Source organism: Halichoerus grypus, chromosome 7 (assembly GCF_964656455.1).
Source record: "Halichoerus grypus chromosome 7, mHalGry1.hap1.1, whole genome shotgun sequence".
Lineage (NCBI taxonomy): Eukaryota > Metazoa > Chordata > Mammalia > Carnivora > Phocidae > Halichoerus > Halichoerus grypus.
In genome coordinates, this window is record NC_135718.1 from 94062057 (window position 1) to 94081717 (window position 19661).

The 19661-nt window shown below is 51.1% G+C and overlaps 1 protein-coding gene and 1 long non-coding RNA gene across 10 annotated transcripts in view; one reads left to right on the forward strand and one right to left on the reverse strand.

Moving 5' to 3' along the window:
- The window catches only part of SDCCAG8 (SHH signaling and ciliogenesis regulator SDCCAG8), a 233027-nt gene that overhangs the window by 10957 nt on the left and 202409 nt on the right, over positions 1 to 19661 (reverse strand). The gene's annotated exons all lie outside the window — the stretch shown is intronic.
- On the forward strand, positions 4337 to 9021 carry LOC118538786 (uncharacterized). The gene is made up of 2 exons (XR_004918758.2): positions 4337 to 4794; positions 7905 to 9021. It is a non-coding gene; the product is annotated as an uncharacterized LOC118538786 (long non-coding RNA).

A 19661-nucleotide genomic window follows, 5' to 3' on the forward strand; every position in this document is an offset into this window, starting at 1 on the left:
CGATCCTGGGGAAGCCAGGGCACTGCAGCTGTGGGAAGCCCCCTCTGTCCCCACGGCCACCCATCACACTGTCACATGGGGACAAGGTTTTCTGAGAGCAGCCTCAAAACCACCCCCGGGCGTCAGACCAAACGGGAGTTTTCCTGCATCGTCTCCTGGAGGGGCGAGGACATCCCAGGGCGGCCCAGAAGTCCCGCCAGCGGGCTGGGGTGGCGCGGGGCAGGGGCACTCTGCCCGGGCTGACACACCGACAGATGCAGGCAGCCACTGCTCATCTGAGCATCTGCTCTGCTGCCCAGCACTGGCGTGGGCCCGTAGAACATGCAAAGGTGAGGAAAAGAGCCTTTTTTCCTTGAGAAGCAGACAACCTGCTGCTTGGATATTTGAATCAGACGACAAGCATCATCATTAGCAGCGGAGCTGTCTAAACCCTTGGGTGGCTTCCCCCCTCCCCCAATCAAGTCCTGGGTGTGGAGACAGCCCCAGGCTAAGCGCTAGCCAGGTAGTAGCCCGCCCACTGGTTTCATGCTGTCTGGAAACAAATGCAACAGAAACACGCGATAAATGCATGACACCATTAAGGCTTAACGGGAACAAGGCGCCAGGAGTGGCCTTTCTCCATGTGGTCCCTTGCCCTGTGCTTTGATCAAATGGGATAACAGTCCTATGGACTGATGGCTTCAGTGTGTGTTTCTGGGCTCCTGGAAAGAGGTGGCTGCCTGATCTAGAGCTATGGGCTGAGCCAAACCCTGCTCTCCTCACAGCACAAAATGCCGGCCCTGGGCCGGCCACACTGGCTTACAGCCAGAAAGGGGGCCAGTTCCTGCCTAGACCCTCCTCCCTTGGAGCCCCCAGGACCTAGGCCAGGCTCTGTTGGCAGCGTTTTCCAAACCGTAGGCTACAGATGCCGGCGGCGATTACCTGAGAGCAGCCAGGCCCCACCCGGAACGGCTGAATCAAGCCAGGTGCCGTCCTGCAGAAGTACCACTAACGACGTGAGGAGTAAGGACCTCGGAGAGCCTTCCTTCCCTGAGGCAGAAGCCCCCCCAGCTTCACAGCGCGAGCCAACTTGCAAACCCCGGGGCAGTCCATCTTGGGGGACTCTTCCCTGTTTAAAAGACATGCTCCCTCCTTGTTCAAGGTCAGCCTCTATTATGTCACTCACGTGCTGCGACAAAGTCAGTCACAAGCTCAGAAAAGGTAAAAAACAACAACAAACCCAAACCCACATTTGTTAAAAGACAGAAACAAAGAAGGAAACCCAGATTTTAGATAAAAGGGACTCGGTTAAGGAAATAAATTTCAATAGCAGCCCTCTTGAGGTGTTTTATGAATATTGGGAAGACTTTTTTTTTTTTTAATTAACAAGTTATTTCTTGGAACAGCCGGCCCCAAACACCACACAACCCTGCCTCTACTCTGTTCTTGGAGGTTTCACTACCATCGGTTAGAAGAGATATCTTGGGGTGTCCTGTGACACAAAAGTCGTCTTTTATTTTCCATGCTGCTCATGGCTCTCATGTTTATCCTTCTAAGTGTGCGCGCTCAGCCAAGCCCCAGCTGCAGTTCCCACCGCGGAGCGCGGCTAACGTTTACTGAGCCCTGAGCGTAGTCGCCCCGCACGGATTATCGAATTAAAAGGTAGGTGCTAACATCCCATTTTACAGATGAGAAACTGACGCTGAAAGGTTCAGTGAACTTGTGCAAAGCCATACAGGAAGCGCTCGAGCTCGGAGGTGTTCTTAACTATTGTTAAGGAATGGTTCATTCATTGAGTTAATTCAACAAATCAACCGGTCAACCCTTCCTTGGTAAGCACCTCTCATGGGTCAAGTACTATAGGGTAGATACTGGGAATACATCAGGAATTACAAACGGTCCCTGGAGGCGGCGGGGAGGGGGGGTGGGGAGGGTGGGAGTTTGGGGGGTGGGGCTCCCAGCCAATTAAGGAGAGACCAGCTGGAAAAGGAAAAGTTTCGGCACTTGAACTAGACTGAGTGAAAGCAGGGAAACCAGTGGGCACTGAGCAAGCGTGGGGTCCAGGGCGCTGGCGCCTACCCAGGAAACAGACCATCTCCAGAGTGCTGACCACATGCCAGGCACCGCGCTAAGTGCTCACGACCACCCCACGAGGCAGGAACTAGTCTTATCCCCACTTTAAGGATGAGGAAACCCAGGCACAGACAGGATAAGAGCTGGTTCAGGCCACTCAGCCGGTAAGTCAGGATGCGAAAGAGGAATGGGTATTGTCTTTGGGGGGGTAGGAGGGGCTCCCCACAGGAGAAGGGGTGCTGCAAAGGCCAAGCTGTCCGAGAACCGAGAACTGGACCAGAGTCCGCAGGCTGCTTACAGCGTCAGTGATGCTGGCCCCAGCAAGCTCTGCAGCCAAACCAACAGACGTGGACCTGGTCCTCCGGGTGGTGGTGGTCCCTGCACCAGGAAAGAGAGGATGGGAGGAGGGACAGGCCTGGGGTATTAGTCCTGAGGTACCTGTGAGCCACGCACCCACCGAGCAGGTACGCAGCCTAGGGCCTGGGACAGGTCTGGCTGGATGTCCAGCTATGTGGGCTACACCTGCTGAGAGGTGCGGCCATGAACGCGGGGCAAGATTCACCCAGGAAAGCCTGGCAGAGGTTTTCAAGTTTGTTCAAAATACAGGTGTCCTTGAGGCGCCTGGGTGGCTCAGTCGGTTGAGCGTCCAACTCTTGGTTTCTGCTCATGTTGTGATGTTGGGGTCCTGGGATCGAGCCCCGACTTGGGCTCCATGCTCAGCGGGGAGCCTGCCTGTCCCTCTTCCTTTGTTCCTCCCCCTGCTTGGGTGCTCTCTCTCTCTCAAATAAATAAATAAAATATTTAAAAATCTCTATATAGGCATCCAAGCCCCCTGGAGGCTACCAGCTTTGCACATCTGCTGCAGTGGGCCAGGGCAGGGCCTCGGGGATCAGCCACATTTACAGGCTAGCAGGGGGCCGGGAGCCAGCAAGCCACGGAGACAGATGACTGACCGAGAGGAAGGAGGACAGCCAGGAGAGAAGGACCTAGAGCTTAAGTGAGGAGATGCTTTCCAGGAGGAAGAGGGGGTCTTTGCGTGAGATGCCACTTGGTGCTGGAACAAACTGTGGACCGGCTGGCCCCGGCTGCCCGCCCTGTCAGTAGGGAGGTGTGGTGGAAGCCTGCTTATAGGGACGGAAGAGGGGAGACCGTTCTGGAGAGGGGGAGAGGGGCTTGGCTGAGGGCAAGGGAGCGGAGGGGTGCTAAGGATGGAAGGGGCTTGAACCGGTGTGGAGGAGGGAGGGGAACTCCTCGAGGCAAAGGGCACCAGGCTCCCCCAGGCGGGGGGGGGGGCACCTGCAGCAGACACTGGGGCCCTCACCACCACCCCCAGCCCTGAGGCAAGGGGGCAGGCCAGCCGGGCGAGCAAGGGGAAACCCCTGCTCCGCAGCCTTCCCGTTCTGCCCCGGTTCGAAGGGCACAGGTATTTGTCGAGAAAAGAAGCAAGGTAACGGGGTGGTGGCCAGGGAGCTGCTAGGAAGGGCGGGAGCACTGGCCAGGGGCAGGGGCATGAAGGCCGAGCCGAGGGAGAGCCTTCTCACATGGACACGGGCACCCTGACTGACCCTTTGGACGATCTCACCCCGTCTCGGCCCTGCAAGGACTCCTGCTCTCCACCACCCAGACGCCCCTCTGCTCTCCCACGTATGTTCTCGGCACTGGGGGTCCCTCCGCCTGGAGCGGGACCCCTCCTATTTTCAAGGTTCAGCTCTGAGTGTAAGTGTCAATCTGAGAGCTTGCAATTTCTTGTTCTGTTTGGGTCCCTTGTTTTGAGCCATTTCTTCCCCATGGCACGGAGGAATTAGAGGAGAGACTGGGGCCGCCCTCCTGGGGCCTGCTTTGGAGTCTGTCTGGGCAGCAGGCCCTCCTGCGAGAAGGAGCCCCCAACAGCCTGCGAACCACACACGGCAGGGGAGATCAGGGGAAGTGTCCGATTCCAGAGCTCAATCCCTAACTTGGACCTTCTTACCCAAGGCCTGCGCGCAGCTCATCTCTGGACTGGGCAGCTATTCCGTCCCTCCCAGATGCCCCCGGGACGTACTTGGCATCTGCCCTGTGCACTCGCGGCACCCAGCAGAGCCGCGGCCAGGCCGGCCTGGGGCAGGAGGCCAGCCCTCCCCAGGAGGCAGCTGGTGCGCCCTTGCCCTTGAGGGCACCGAGGGCTCAGACAGTCTGTGAGGAATGGCCCCTGCGGGCCACTGTCTACCCCGGGCTGGGCTCGCCACCCTGACTGCAGGGGCAGGGCCCATTTCCTTAAGGACCTGCGGGTGTGTAACCGCCACCACCGGGCAGGAGTGGGGGGCCTGGCGGGGGGGGGGCGGAGAGCAGCTGCAGCTAGGCTGGGGCAGAGCAGTGCGGTCAGCACGGGCTGGCTGAGGCAAAGGCTCCGGGGAGGGGGCGGGGGGGGGGCGCGGTTACCATGGGAACAAGTGGGCCTGGGTTTCTGAAGCCCACAGATCGGATGTGAGGGGGCTGCTCTGTGCGCTGGGCCTGGACACCGCTCTATTGATCCAACAGCGATCCTCCCCGCCACACCCCGCCGGCATGATCACAACCAGCGTTTTTTTTTTTTTTAAATATGCAAGACTTCAGGATAAGATGGAGCAAGTGGTGCAATAGAAAACAACTTTGTAGAGCTGAGTGGGCTGGGTAAAATAGCTTATGCAAAACAGAAGCCCTGCGAGCTGCCGGCTCTGGTCCTATGCTTCAGACACTCATTTGCTGTGAATACTGTGAAAGCAAGTGAGTACATATATTTAAATTTTTTATGTTGTATGTGATACATACAAAATATATGCAGTGTGTAAATAAGTTATGGGTATACTAATCAAATGAACACTCGTGAGGCTGGTACCAGCACCCAGGGGCCACCGCCCATGTGGTCATCCCCTGGCCCACCCCCTTCTTCCTCCAGAGGTAGCCAGTATCCCCATAAATACAGATTTTTTAGATGAGAGGTTTTCGTTTCCCTTACTAATTTCACCCAGCAGCTTCCTACCAACTACTGTGGAGTCTTTCTTTTTTTCTCTTTCTTCCTGTTTTTGTGTTGTTTTGGTTTGGGTTGGGGTGGTGGTCAAATATCCTTCCTCCTAAAATGTTTTCAGACCGGCGCCCCTTCCTTTGGTCACTCTGGCTATAGTAAAGATTTGCCCTCCCCTTGTTAGATAAATGTTCTCAAACGCTCCGACCCACGATTTCACTGGGACAGGGGGCCTCCTCCTGGAAATGAAGAATGCTTTTCAACCAACATATGGATTTAAAGGGTGCAAATATCTGACCATAAAAGATGCACTCACTTCTCTACTATTCCCAGCGAGTAGTAAGCATTTTACATTCGCTAACTCATTTAACCCTCCTAACAATACCAAAAGGTAGGTATCGTTTCTTGCTTGAGAAAAGCCAGGCACAGAAGTTAGTCATCTGTCTAAGCTCAGACAACTCCAGGATGACCATGGCACGAATGACATGCTCCTCACTCTGTGTCTCTCTGTCATGGGTGGGACCACCTCCAGTCACCTCCTCCCTCACCCTTCCAATCCACAGGGCTCAGACTCCTGGCTCTGAAGACTGGCCCCTCAACTCTCCCGATCTTTCTGCAGCCCACCATCCCAGCCATCCCACTGTGCTCCCATCCACTTACTATCGTTGTGGCTTATCTGCCACTCCCACTGAACTCACTCGGGTTCCCCAAGGACAGGAACGGGGTCTCCTTCAGCTCTCCATCTGCAGCACTTAGCGAGGTGCTGGATAAACGCATCAGAATGAACGAACTACTTACCAACGGATACTGTTTATACAAAAGAGAAGACCTGTGATTTCATCTATAGTATCAGTATGCTTTCATATGTGATAACTTCGAAAGAGCATAATATACACATTAAATGACTTGAAATATGCAACTGAAATTCACCACTAACTTAAAAGAATCCTCCAACAGACAAGTGACCTCTGCACTTGGACGTGGAGACATGACTTCAAACTCCCACCACGAACTACCTATTCTCCTCGGACAGGAGGCTAGATCTCCATCAACCTCACACTCTCCATTTCTAGAACTGAGAAGAGAATACCTCCAGACCTCCTGAATCAGCAGCTCTGGGGTGGGGCCCCAGCAGTATACATTTTCATAGGACCCCTGGGTGACACTCGTACCTTCTCGGGTGCGGGAACTACTGGTAGGCAGTAATTCCCAGTATTACTCCCGCATGCAAAATGAGTTCTCATGGAGAATAATTGTTTTTTCCATGGCTCCAACTTTGATCCGCGAACAGCCAACTGTCCAAATGAAAACTGTCATAGTCTACTCCCAAGCTTGGATGTCAGTCATGAGAAGTTAAGCAAAGCACGTGATCACGTTGAGTTTCCTCCCACGTGAAATGAGAGAATAAGCTAGAACAGGGGTCAGCAAACATCACACCCCAGGGCCCATCCGCTGCCTGTTTTTGTATAGTCTGCCAGTTAAGAGTGGTTTTTACATTTTTAAATGACTAATTTAAAAAATCCCAGGAAAAATAACGTTTTGCGACACGAAAATTCCATGGAATGTTGACGACTTGACCCTTTAGAGAGAAAGTTTGCCAGCCGCTGGGCTCGGGGATGACAGAGTCATGATCCCACAGCACCGGGACTCTACACAGCCTCGCTGTGTCCACATCTTCAAACCCTGCAGCCAGCTCTGGTCCTAACAACACCCATTGCCCAAGTTCAAGTTTGAAAACCCAATCACCCTCCTAAGTGCTCTAGGTAATGAACTGTGGTGAATAAGCCATCTTCATGCAAAGCTGTACACTTGGTTCCAATACTTGAAAATCGCTTGCCACAATTTCCATAATTCCGTCTCATTAACGTGACTGCACAGAGTCAGCGAGAAGAAGCCAAGTGGCGAGGAGTCTGGAACATATTTTAGCTGCTGGTCACCCTCACTTAGAACATGAAGGCAGTTTCGATGGCTGCTTTGCCATTCAAACTTCCTTTGCTCAAATCCACCCTGTTCTACAGTGATTGTAACAGAGTCGTTCATTCTAAAGGTCCTGCAATTCTGGGGAGAGTTTACATTGCCAGCCAAGGGAATTTATGCTCCTGTGGCGCCCCTTTAGTTTTTCACTCCCTCAAATTTGCAGTCAGCCTTGGCTCCTTGTGGAAGTGGAACCGGGGTCCGTGTAGGGGCAGCAAGTGGGGGAAAGCCCCTGCTCTTCTCTTCAGAAGGATCAGGCCATGTGAGAGCTGAGAGGCACTTAGGGGTCATTCAGTCCAGCCCCTGACGGTGAACCCACGGTCACACAGCCTGTGTGTAGTAAATCTGGGACCGAAACCCATGTCTCTTGACTCCAAACCCAGTGCTCTTGGGAGCATTTCTAAATCCTTTCGAAAAAGGCCTGACTTCTATTCCATACTACAAAAAATACAGATTTTAGGTAAGGACCTTGAGAAAGGTGACCCACTCTCTGAGGCCTGGGGATGGCGGAGCCCCTCGGCCAGCACGCTGCCACCTGGCTCGGGGGAGGGAGCCAGTTTGGGCTTTGCTTTTTGTTCCTTTTTACACTTCCATGCTATTGCCGACGTAGAGTTTTGGGACCATGAGACACTGCTGCACTGATGGCTATAAGAATTTCTAAACACAGCGGCGCATGGGGGGGCTCAGCCGGTTAAGCATCTGCCTTCGGCTCAGGTCATGATCCCAGGGTCCTGGGATCGAGCCCCGTGTCGGGCTCCCTGCTCAGCGGGAAGCCTGCTTCTCCCTCTCCCTCTGCCCCTCTGCCTTGCTTGTGCTCACACTCTCTCTCAAATAAAATCTTAAAAAAATAATAATAATTTCTAAACACTGTTTCTGTTTTTATTTTGTCACCAACCAGTTTGTGGACTCTTCAGCCTAGACACCACACTGACTAGTCCAGACTGGTGTGGGCATGAAGGATGCACAAACGGGAGGCCCAGAGCTCCGGAGACCCACGTGGGAAGCTCGCTGCCGGCCGGCTCACCGTGTCCCTGAAGCCTTGGACACTGTCACCCCGGCTCTCTCACAGACCAACTGCTGAAAACAGAGCTTCCCCTGGAAATGAGCCTCAGCTTCCCCACAGAACACCGAGAACATCTGCGGCATCACTGCCTTGTCATCCCAAAGAGCAAGTGCTATGTGACACGGGCCGAGCTTGTGACCCCCTTGGAGGGCCTGGCAGGAAGAAGGGATCCTGCACCACGAAACAGCAGGGGCCAGAGCTGTTGCATCAAGAATCTTAGCCTCTAAAGAACCCAGGGGATTCCTTGCTTTAAGCCTCAGTCACCTTTTGCCAGCTCTTTTTAAAGCAGAAGCAGTGAGGGAGAGCCCAGCTCCACTGGGCAAAATGAAATGGGACAGAAGACTGAAAACGGTTGAAAATCCCAATGTTTGCGGAGTAAAATCCAGGCTGCATCTGGCTCATGGCCATTTAGAAGCCCTAGCAGAAAAAGCCAGACTGCCTCTCATATCATTCCTTACCTAAACCTAAATATTAGGCATCCTCTTTTTAAAAACTGTTTATTTGGAAATAATATCATGCTTATGAAAAGTTGCAAGAATAGTACAAAGAATCCCACATACCCTTTATCCAAATTCACCTACTGTTATCATTTAAACTCATTTATTATTCTGCTCTCTCTCCCCCCTACACACACACACACACACACACACACACACACACACGTATATTTTTTATTGCTTTCGGAGCCATCTGACAGCAAATCCCATGAACCTAGACCTCAGTGTACGTCCTAATGATAAAGACACTCCCATAGACCATAGTATATTATCAACTGCAGTAACCACAACAGGGATATAATACCTTTATCTAACCTATTGATTTCTAATTTTGTCAACTGATCCCAAAATGTGCCTTTTCCTCTTTCACCGAAAAGATCCTTTGCACTTAGATACCATGTCTATTTAGTACCCTCTATTTGGCACAATTAAAAGATCAGTTTTATTTTGATGAATACGATTTGTAATGCAATCAGTGTCTTAAAAGCGGGCGTGGAACTATCGGAACGCATGAGGCTCCTGCCCAGTTGCCCTCTTGAGTTTTTTTTTTTAAGATTTTATTTATTTGAGGAGGGGGAGGAGTAGAGGGGGAGGGAATGAGAAGCTCAAGCAGATGCTGCGCTGAGCACAGAGCCCAGTGCAGGCCTCGATCCCACGACCGCGAGATCATGACCTGAGCAGAAACCAAGAGTCAGACGCTTAACCGACTGTGCCACCCAGGTGCCCCCAACCCTCTGGAGTTTCCCCAGCAGTGTGGTGTTTGCATGAGGATTCCTTTCCAGCGAGGTCCCCCTGGTGCTCCCAGACGCTCAATCCTCTGGGAGTGGTCCTGGACTTAGCAGGTTCACACTGTCCTGAGCTTGTCTCTGTTTCCTTCACGTTTGACCATCCTTGAGATGGGCAAATTGGTCACAGAGGTGTGATCGAGTAAGAGCGAGCCCACGGCCGCTAAGTAACCAGATCCAATCACTAGGGTACGTTGATTGGCACACATCTTAATTATGTTTTAATGCAAGTAATTTGATAAGTACTCCTGGCCATCCACTATGGAACTGTCAATGCTGAAAGCTTTTTATTTAGCTCCTCTTCCGTCTAGAGTCTATACCCAGGCAGCCTCCCCGCTGACCCTTGTCAAAGAACCCCATCTGCTGGTTGCCACGGTAACTGAAGGCGACCAATTGAGCTGAACAGAGTGACTCAGAAATAAAATCTGCAGCCAAAGGAATTCTGCTAAGAGTAATAAATCATTTAGTAAAAGGGGGTCCTCCACACAGTGATGAGTGTTGGGATAATGTGGTGGCAGAAGTCTTCCAGCTCGAAGGGCCGGCGGAGCAGAGTGCGGAGGCCTGCTGGAGAGCTCGTCTGCTTTCCGGTGGGCTCGGGCAGCAGAAAGAAGAGTCCGATCCTGCCCGGTTGCATGCCATGGTGGGGGAGAAAGAACCAATTCCATCCACGGTTTAATGTTTGGGCTATGAAATGATGAATTTTAAAAGTGGCAAGAGAACCAGTCTAGGCTTCCAACACTCCTTCCTCTATTTTTTTAAAAAGAGGACCAGTAGAGAAAATGCCCCAAGTTGCTCAGGAAACCGCTGTGGCCCTGAGGAAGGGGGCAGGGAGAATGAATTTAAGATTGCTCTGGAATAAGGAAGGCTACCACTGCCTCCCTGTCATCAATCAACTCTTAGGTGCTCCAAGCGGAAGCCAGCTATGTGTCCAAGGCGTGCAGTCCTTGAGATAGCAGGGGAGACAGGGTTCAAATCAGGGTCCTGGGAGCATCCCCACGGGATGGTCGCAAAGAGGGTCAGGGGTTTTCTCTGTATGGCAGTTGGGTGGGTGTTCCTAACCAGCAAAATAAGTAGCCTTCCTAAATTAAGATTTCCTGAATGAGAGGAACAGAAAAGAAAGGGAAGGAGGAGACTTCCTGGGGGCTCAGGCCCTGACACCACAGCCACCCTCTGTCATGGCCCTCTAGTGAGCTCCTGCTGGCTAGACTAGGAATCCCCTGTGGGCAGCAGTGCCCAGGCTTTAAGAAGAAGAACCCCCAGGTATGCTAAATCGTCCATACAGCAGTCAATCTCCATAGGCCAGTTCCCTGGTGGTGGTGATCGGGTAGCAGTGGGAACCACCAATTGCAGCAGGAGGTAAGGGGCTAGAGGACCGGCAGCTGGGCCTGTGTTGGGGGACGGTGGTGGGAGGCTGGGGACAGCCTTACCCTGCCAGTGCCTCTCCCCACGGGCTGCAAACCGGCATTTTAAGAGGTGTAGGTGTGGAATATGGACATCCTCCCGACCCCTGACTCTCAGGGCAATGGGAGGACCCTGCAACTAAATCATCCCCAGGGATAATTTCCTGCTTTAGAAAAGAGCAACTGCCAAACAGAAGGTAGTAGTTGTCATATGTATACCCACCCCCCCCTCCAAATCCTAGAGGCTGCCAAAGAGAGGCTTCATCTGAGAGTTGTAGCGAAATCCCCTGGACCGAGTCGGGAGCGCCCAGGAGCTCGCAGCCCGCCTCCCACCGCGCGCTGGCCACCTCCGAGCGCGCCCGCCGCGCACCTGCACCTGCTCTCGGGCCGCCTCCGAGCGCGCCCGGGGCCGGAGGCCGCCCCTCCTGCAGGGGGCGTGGGGGGAGGGCGCCCGGCTCTCGGGGCCGCGCGGCCGCCGGCTCCCCACCCGTCCCCGACCTCCGGGCTGCGGCCGGCGGGAGGGGGCCGGGGAGGCGCCCGCACCTGCTGCGGGGCCCGGGCGGCTCCGCGGGGCGCGCGGGGCTCTGCGCTTTGGCGGAAGGAGAGGATTAAGCCGACGTGGCGGTCGAGAAAGGGGATGGGCGGAAGCCTCATTAACTGCAAGCTCACGTCCCCATTTCTTTCCCCTGAGCAGCAGTGTGAACAAAGTTTGGTTTCCTTGGGACGGGAAAGGTGCTGCGTGACTGTCTTTGCTTTTCTTACCTTTTAAGTCCTTATTCATGAACCAAACACTAATCGTTTGTTGGTGATCGTGGAGGACTCAGATTTGAACAGGAAAAACATCTTGGCCAATAGGCCGAAGAAATACTACAGCCCGCTTTAATTTCTGTTAGTGATTAAGCTGCTCCTGTCACTTAATTGAAAGTGCCACACACATCTGAAGAACTCAAGGAAATGAAAGTTAAAAGGTACTGGGAATGACACTGCTTTATCCGCCCTCCGGTTATTGTCCAATAACCCAACTGTATTTAAGATCTGTCCTAAAATGGGGGCGCCTGGGTGGCTCAGTTGGCTAAGCGACTGCCTTCGGCTCAGGTCATGATCCTGGAGTCCCTGGATCGAGTCCCGCATCGGGCTCCCTGCTCAGCGGGGAGTCTGCTTCTCCCTCTGACCCTCCCCCCTCTCATGTGCTCTCTCTCATTCTCTCTCTCTCAAATAAATAAATAAAATCTTTAAAAAAAAAAAAAAAAAATATCTGTCCTAAAATGTGCCCTGAGAAACAGGACTTTCTGATTCCGTAGAAATAATTTAAGCGAGTGCTGCTCTGACACAGTTGTTCTTACTTAAATTCCCTCTGCATCCTTACAAAGTTACCCTCAGTTTCACTTCTAAATAGTACTTCCCATTGCTTTGTCTGCACTCATTCTCTCGGATTCTCGTCCATATTTCAGTTCCCAGATACTCTTGAACTTTTGCACACGCTGCCAGTTTGAGCCTGCACAGAATAATCAGTATATTAATTCCACTCGGAGAGAGTGGGGTTTTTCTAACACAATCTGCGCAACCTGAACTCTTTCCTTCAGAAACACTTTGCCTTTAAAAAGAAACTCCCAGCATGAACCTCATAAGAAGCGACATGTAACAGACAGTGCATGTGGCGCTGGGCATGCAGCTCAGAATTAAAAGAGAATTTTTTACTTTGTTTCTTCGGTGCCATGTGCATAATGTACATGTGGACGAAACTGACATCAGACATTTAAAGCAAAACGGGATGGGGGAGGGGGTGTGACGGTGCCGGGAAAGAAAATGTGTTGATAAAAACAGTAACTTCTGTTAATCTACATTTTTCAGTTACTGTCTTAATTAAGAATGTTAGGAAATATGTTGCAGTTTAATTGCATTGTTTCAAGAAATTCTAATGCTGACAAATTTGGGCCCATGTACACTTGGATGGTGAAAGGGATTAAAGTGGTAATTTCCTCCAATTGGTATATAACAATTAGAATTACACTTCCCCCTCTGCGCCCCTCCTTCCTCGCCCCAGATCCAACATTCAGAAGACAAAGTAAGAACAGCCTAACACTTAAGGTGTTCAGCGTGAAATGAGCTGGGGGCGGGGTGGGGGGGGGGGACACACAAAGGAATGTGTTTTTTAACCTGTATACATGAGATAGGAATGATTTTTTTAATACAAAGAATTCACAGAAATGAAACAGCACTTTATCCGAAATTTCTGGGTGACATGGGTATCCTTGCAGAAAATAGTTATTTATGAAAGAAATCGGTAACGATCTCCAAGTGATTCTCAGATGACCCCGTGTCAGACAGGAAAAATCATCTGCCGTAGCCGCAAGTACACAAAAACGATGACAGTGTGAAGACATGTTCAGATTTCTAGACGCTGTGCCCTTTCCTCCCACTGGAGCCCAGTCCCACATGCTCTAGGTTGCCTTTTTTTGTGGGGGGGAGGAAGCCTTTGCATCATTACACAGCAAAATAAACTACACTGTATTTTCACTGCTCAAAGTACCTTTGATAGAAGTTGCAGTAAACAAGGTAGCTTCCTATTTCCCACAGTTGACGAGAGCTTACTCTTTTGAAACCTCTTACTTGCTCCCATTCTCTGGGGCCTGTCCAGTTGGGCTCCCCACCTCTCATCAGGGAGGTGGCGGCTCAAACCACGGAGGAGGTGTTCCGGTCCAGTGCTCTCTGCTCCCCAGGTGTGCGGTGCAAACCAAGCACCGACCAGGGACTCCCACCGACCCGTCCGGCTAGGTCATCAAACTGGTTTGATCATCTGGCCAGAAAAATCGACCAGTTCTTTTACTGAATCAGCTACTCATTGCACCTTCCGGGAACCACAATGTATGATACCCCATGGCGCCCCGGAGTCGGTCATCCATCCCACTGAGGGGCAGACCCAACTTCCAGCAGCTAGAGATGCTGCATTGTATATGCAGAGGCTCTGAAATGACAACACAATAAGATCTGTTGGCCCTAGAATGCAGCGGAAATGTCCAAAGGGCTTGGCCAGGAGAACAACTCCAAAGATGTGCTCTCTCTGGGAGGTCTCTGGGCTCCTTCTGCCTCCATCTCTCAAAACAAGAAGGGACAGAGAACTTGACCACAGATAAAATCCTGCCAGAATCACAGTGTGTCAACTCTTAAACTTACATTTACACTTTGTATCGGGGAGTAGAGTCCAGAGGTCAGTGAAAGTGCTCAGTAAATGGCATGTGTCACCGAAAAGTCCAAAGAATCCACTGCTGTGGAATTCGTACAATCTTTTTAAAATGTCACATGTGAGATCCAAAATAGCGAAGGGACAATCTCTTAGGTGCTCAGCCCCTGGGACCACGTAAAACTCTGAGCTGACCCCACTAAGGAATGAAAGAGTTTCCATCTCTTGGGGTTTCTGGAAATTCTGGTGGGGAGGACACATGTCCTCCTAACCCGGCCACTGCCTGGGGGAAAGGCTTCTGTCGGAGGTGCTGGAGGCTGGGGGCGCTGCGCCGGGGGGCCCCCGCAGAGGGAGCAGGAGCCTCATTAATTCCCAGGTCGGAGAGAGATGAGAGTTCAGGCAGACGTCCAGGCGGGGAGAGCCGGGGGCATCGTTCGAAGTTGCAAAGTTCTGAGTCAGTTCTGGGAGTTCAAAGAACCCTAAAAGAAGACTACAGAACACTGGGGGAGAAAAAAGGGAAGCAGTACCCGCCCGAGGGCCGATTGCCTCTCCAGCAGCGGCAAGGCTGTTCCTGGGCTCGCAGGACCATTTGTTCCATTACACAATCTCCTGAAGCCATTTAGAGAGAGCTCAAGCAACTGCTTGTACCAACACGACACATGGCTTCCCATCCCGACTCTTTGCTAATCCAGACGCTCCAACCATCTTTCTTTAAGATGCCATATGGTTGGCAGAAGCCTGTAGATCTAGCAGCACATCTGCTTGTACGTTTCTTCTTCCCCTCCATCCCCCTAACAAAAGAGGGGTAGAGAGACAGACCGAGAGGAGGGCATGCCTGTATACCTCTGCCCACAGAGAGTTATTTCTTTGGAAGCTGCCTAACGAAACAAAACTATTAAAGGGATGATCGGGAATTATTCAGGACTCGCTCGGTTTTTCACTTAACAACATGGCGATCTGTTTGCTAGTCCTGATCTTAAAACAAGATTAGAAAAACAAAGGATGGCTGGTCTCCCTTCTTCCAAAGCATGATGACTTGCAAACCACTTCAAAGCTCTCCCTCTGGGAATCCTGATGCTCTCTTGCCCCCCCGGAGAGGGACAGCACCCTTGCCTGAGGCTATTTCTCCTCACCTTTTCGGTCAAGGAAGACAGACAAGCTGCGAAACTAGCAGATACCCAGAGCCTGCTTTGTTAGCAAGCACGCCGCGGCTGTATGCTAATGAGCGGCACCGACACACTGCTTTTCGGTGTGATGAGCAAAGATTGTTGACACTGTTGAAATCCTGGCTCTCCTGGCCTGTGAGCGCACGGGCTGCCTCCTTGGAATCCGGCCCCCAGAAAGACAGGCTGCAAAAAAATAATACATTCTACTCTCCTGATGACTGAAATCTGGCCATTTGTAACTTAGAGCAGTTGGGGGAGGAGGGGGAGGGTTGGGAGAATATTCTAAAATATTTTATCAGGCCAGGAATCAGAAAGACACAGGTGAAAATGATGGGTTTCTTCCAAACTAAAAAGTTAAACCTGGTGGACGCATGTGAGTGATCAGGGCTAGGACGCTAAAGAGTGGGGGTGAGGGGCAGTCACTACAGCCTCGGTGACATGGGGACAGCTGGGACCTTCCCTCCGCACCCGGGCAGAGAGCCCTCTGCAGATGGGACAGCCTGACCGGGGGCACCACTCGGCCACAGGGGAAAAGCTAAGTTTCCGACCGTCTTGTAAATGTGTTTGAACCGTGTGTTGGTTGACCACGCGTGGTTTTCCAAGTCCGTGGAAATGAGAGCTGGTAAAAAAGCACACCAAATATCCCACTGTTGCAAAGTTGACCTTCTTTTTTTTTCATAAGTCAAAGAAGGGTGGCAAAGGAAGCTCCGCAGTTTAAGTGCTGAGCGCATTAAATGAGATATCCCTTTACCTGCTTGGAAACTCTAAGGGATGCATATTAGTCTTCGGATTTCATAGATGTGGAGGCTGAGGCTTAGGGAGGATTAAAAAAGCAGCAGAACTTCAGCAAGGCTGTGTAGGTAGGAGTGCCGGTCTCCCCAAGTCCAGTAGGCTCCAGCTGTGCAGGTACACTGCTGCCCGGACGCCCGCACCCTCCTGGGGGTCTGCCCCGGCTCTGGGGTGGCCACCGGACAGACCATTGTCGGCTGGCGAGCAACAAGCTAGTTCAAACTCGTACGCAGGCGGGGGCACCAAGTTGTAAATTCCATTTACTTGTAATCTATACCATGAATGAAAATTCATGTAAGTAAAATGTAAAAACATGAGGAGCGACTATAAAAGCATTGAATGTTATGATGAAAGTTCCAGAATGCAGCCATCCAAAAAGTGTGCCCTTCAGATCATCCCCCTTGGGGACGGTGCGAGTCTTCCCGACCACACAGCCTCTGCCTAGGTCTCCGGGACACGTTCCTGCTTTCTGGAACTCCCTTCCTAGCCGCGGGCTTCATGGGTGGACACAGACGCAAGTCCGTGAGTGTGTAGTAAGTGCCTTTCATCAAAATCATACATTTTAATATAAAATAACACGCAGCGTATGTTATACTACTTGATGATGGAACCATGGCTCAGACTAGATGCCGGGAGCACGATTCTATTATCAACAGGAACAATAAATTATTATTGACAATTCTGTTGTTACCATTGAGATGCGGCTATGTAGAGTGATGACTCGGAACTAAAAAAAAAATCTAGGTTGAAATCTGAGCAGAATCCCAGGCAAATTCTTCTAAGCTTCTTTCATTTCCAATATTCTACTACCTCCCAGGACTATTTGGAGAATTAGAGACAGTGTGTAAAGTGCCTGGCACTTAGTAGATTCTCAATAAATGAAAATACGATCATTATTATTAATATTTTCAATAAAGTGCTTTAGAGCATATGCAATGGGGCGCCTGGGTGGCTCAGTCGTGAGGCATCTGCCTTGAGCATATGCAAGGTGTTTCCACCTAACTCTGAAAACAGCCCTGAATGTAGGAAGTGTTTCTTCTATCAAATGAATGAAGATTCAATAATAAAATAACATTGGGGCGCCTGGGTGGCTCAGTCAGTTAAGTGTCTGCCTTCGGCTCAGGTCGTGACCCCGGGGTCCTGGGATCGATCCCCGTGTTGGGCTCCCTGCTCAGTGGGGAGCCTGCTTCTCCCTCTCCCTCTGCCCCTCCCCCTGCTTGTGCTCTCTCTCTCTCTCTCAAATAAATAAAATCTTTAAAAAATAATAATAATAACTAAAGCCATCAACAATATGAGCTATTATTATTATTTATTAAGCCTTTCCTCTGTGCAGTTACTGTGCTAAGTGCCTTTCCAGCCATTTTTAAATCATTAATAGCAACCTTTTAAAGAAGGTATTACTGCTACTATTGTGATCCTCATTTTATCGGAGATGCCACCAATATCTTGCCTAACTCACACAGTAAGTGCAGAGCTAGAAGGCAATCCCAGGTCTGTCTTCTGAACCCATGATCCTAACAATAGCTGTCAAATAGCTAAAAGGCAGGACTAAAAGCCAGATCTCTCTGTTTAAAATCTGGCGCTCCTTTGTCTCTACCACGTTGTCCTTGCATGCAACTTAACTAAAGCTACTGGATGTTAGACAAGGAAGTTTCCTAGCATAAAACTCCTTGTCTCCACCAAATGTCCACGTCTGCTGGGAAATTCTACAGGGTCCGTGGTGTGTCCAGCCTCCCGTGTGTTTATGCGCACTCCCACAGAGCCCGAACGCTGGGTGCTCCCGACAGCACAGTGAGAAATTACAGCAGGACGCGACACGTGCATTTGAATGCACTGCACACAGAAACACACACCGACAGCGCTCTCATTATATGCTTGGGATCTAGTGTAACATCACCGAGATTGTCAGAAATTTCTTATCAAGAGAATAGTCTTTCAATACCAATTAACTATCAGTAGAAGGCTTCCAAATCCAAATCCTCTGCTAGGGATGCTAGAACATTTGGAGGCTGCTGATCAGATGCTGACGTGGGGCCATGGGGGCTGTGGCGCACATATGTGCCTAAGCAGACAGCGTTCCCCAAACAAAGCCCCGAGGTCTTCCCGAGTCTCTCCTCTGGCTTCTGGGGCAGAGGGACCCCAGGGGCTGTAACCCCCAGCCTCTGCTCTCTCCCTCATCTGACTGGACCTGGACTGATTTCCAAAGGCACTGTTTCATGGTGGACTTCAACCCAGTTCAAAATGGAATAGGATTTTAGCCACCCACCCACCCACTTTGCTATCACTGTGATGCTTCCAAATGCAGCGATCTCTGGTCACGTGTTCAGTCAGCAGTCAATAGCCTCTTCCAGGAGGGTCTGAGCATAAGACATTGTGAAGGGAGATGTGATACTTGGAACTGAGTGCTGTAGAAACACAAAGTGCCCCACAGGCTTCAAACGTAAAGGATGGAAGTCTCTCAAGAGTATTCTGGAATGCATCCTTCGTGAGGCAGCACCCTGATCTGTCAGGGGTGGAGCCCGGCATATTAACCGTCCCCCCTGAGAGCGAGACCACGTTCCCCAGAGGCAGACGCTGTGAATTGTTTGTCCTTCATTAATTTCAATGGCTGGAGGAGTCCTGGATTATATTATAGCACGAGAACAAAAACACCATTTTATTCTAACTTAGCTGAAGGTGTGCGGAGGACCTATTTAACACACACCCACCTCGTGGGGCACATATGAGCTCTGATTACGTTGTTCTCCATGCTGAGCACTTAAGCAACTCACACAGCTGATGTTGGTTGAGTACTTACTACATGCCAGGCACTGTTCTGAACATTTCTGGGTATTAATTCACTCAATCCTCTTAAGAACCCCGTGAGATAACCGAACGCCATTGCCATAAGTTTATAGATGGAGACGTTGAGCCCACCCCCGTTAAGTAGCTTGCCCCAAACACACAGCCCAGAAGTGGGCGGAGCCGGTATGTGAAGCCCAGCCATCTGGGTTCAGAAGGCACACTTAACTACCCTTCCCTCCGATGACCCTCAGAGACATTGAGCAGCAAAGGGTACGCTTCTCAGCCTACCAGCCATGGGAATTGGGTTTTCCTTAGCCTCTCTGTGCCCAAATGTCTTCAAAGTAAAGTGTAATTGTTACCATACTCGTCCCACCTGTCCATCTTGCAAGATTGTTGGGAGATTTTATCTGATACTCCTATTCTCACGCCCGTGATCCTCTGCTTCCCTTTCCCCACGTGCGAAAGTCTCGGGTAGGCCTGGATGGGTTGTGAGCTCTTTGAGGAGAGGGCCACTACCTGATGTATTTGGGTAGCCCTCATGGCCAGAGCCCACAGTTGGCTGTGACTACCTTATCGCAGCCTCAGAAACTGCCTCTCTGGGGGCTCCCTAGGGGCCCCCAAGTGAAAAACCAAGGACCCCCTGCTTTGCCAGTTGAAGAAGGGGGCAATAGATTCGTTCACCCTGCACTTGGTCTCAGATGGAATGAGAAGGCAGTGAGATCAGCAGCCCCACGAAGCAGGCAGGGCCGGCCTGACCTGGGATAAGCTCGGGAAACGCCGAGTGGTAGCGTCTCTTCTCGAAGCCCCTGAGGTCAGCTCTGTCATCTGCCCGCGGTGCTCACAGATACGAAAACCACTACCGCAAAAAGGGGGTGAACGTAGCTAACGTGATGGGAGACAAGATTAGATATAAAACAGACACACTGTCTTGCCAGAGAGAGGAAATTGTTAATACAAATGAACAGCTGTTTGGGAAGAAAACATTATTTC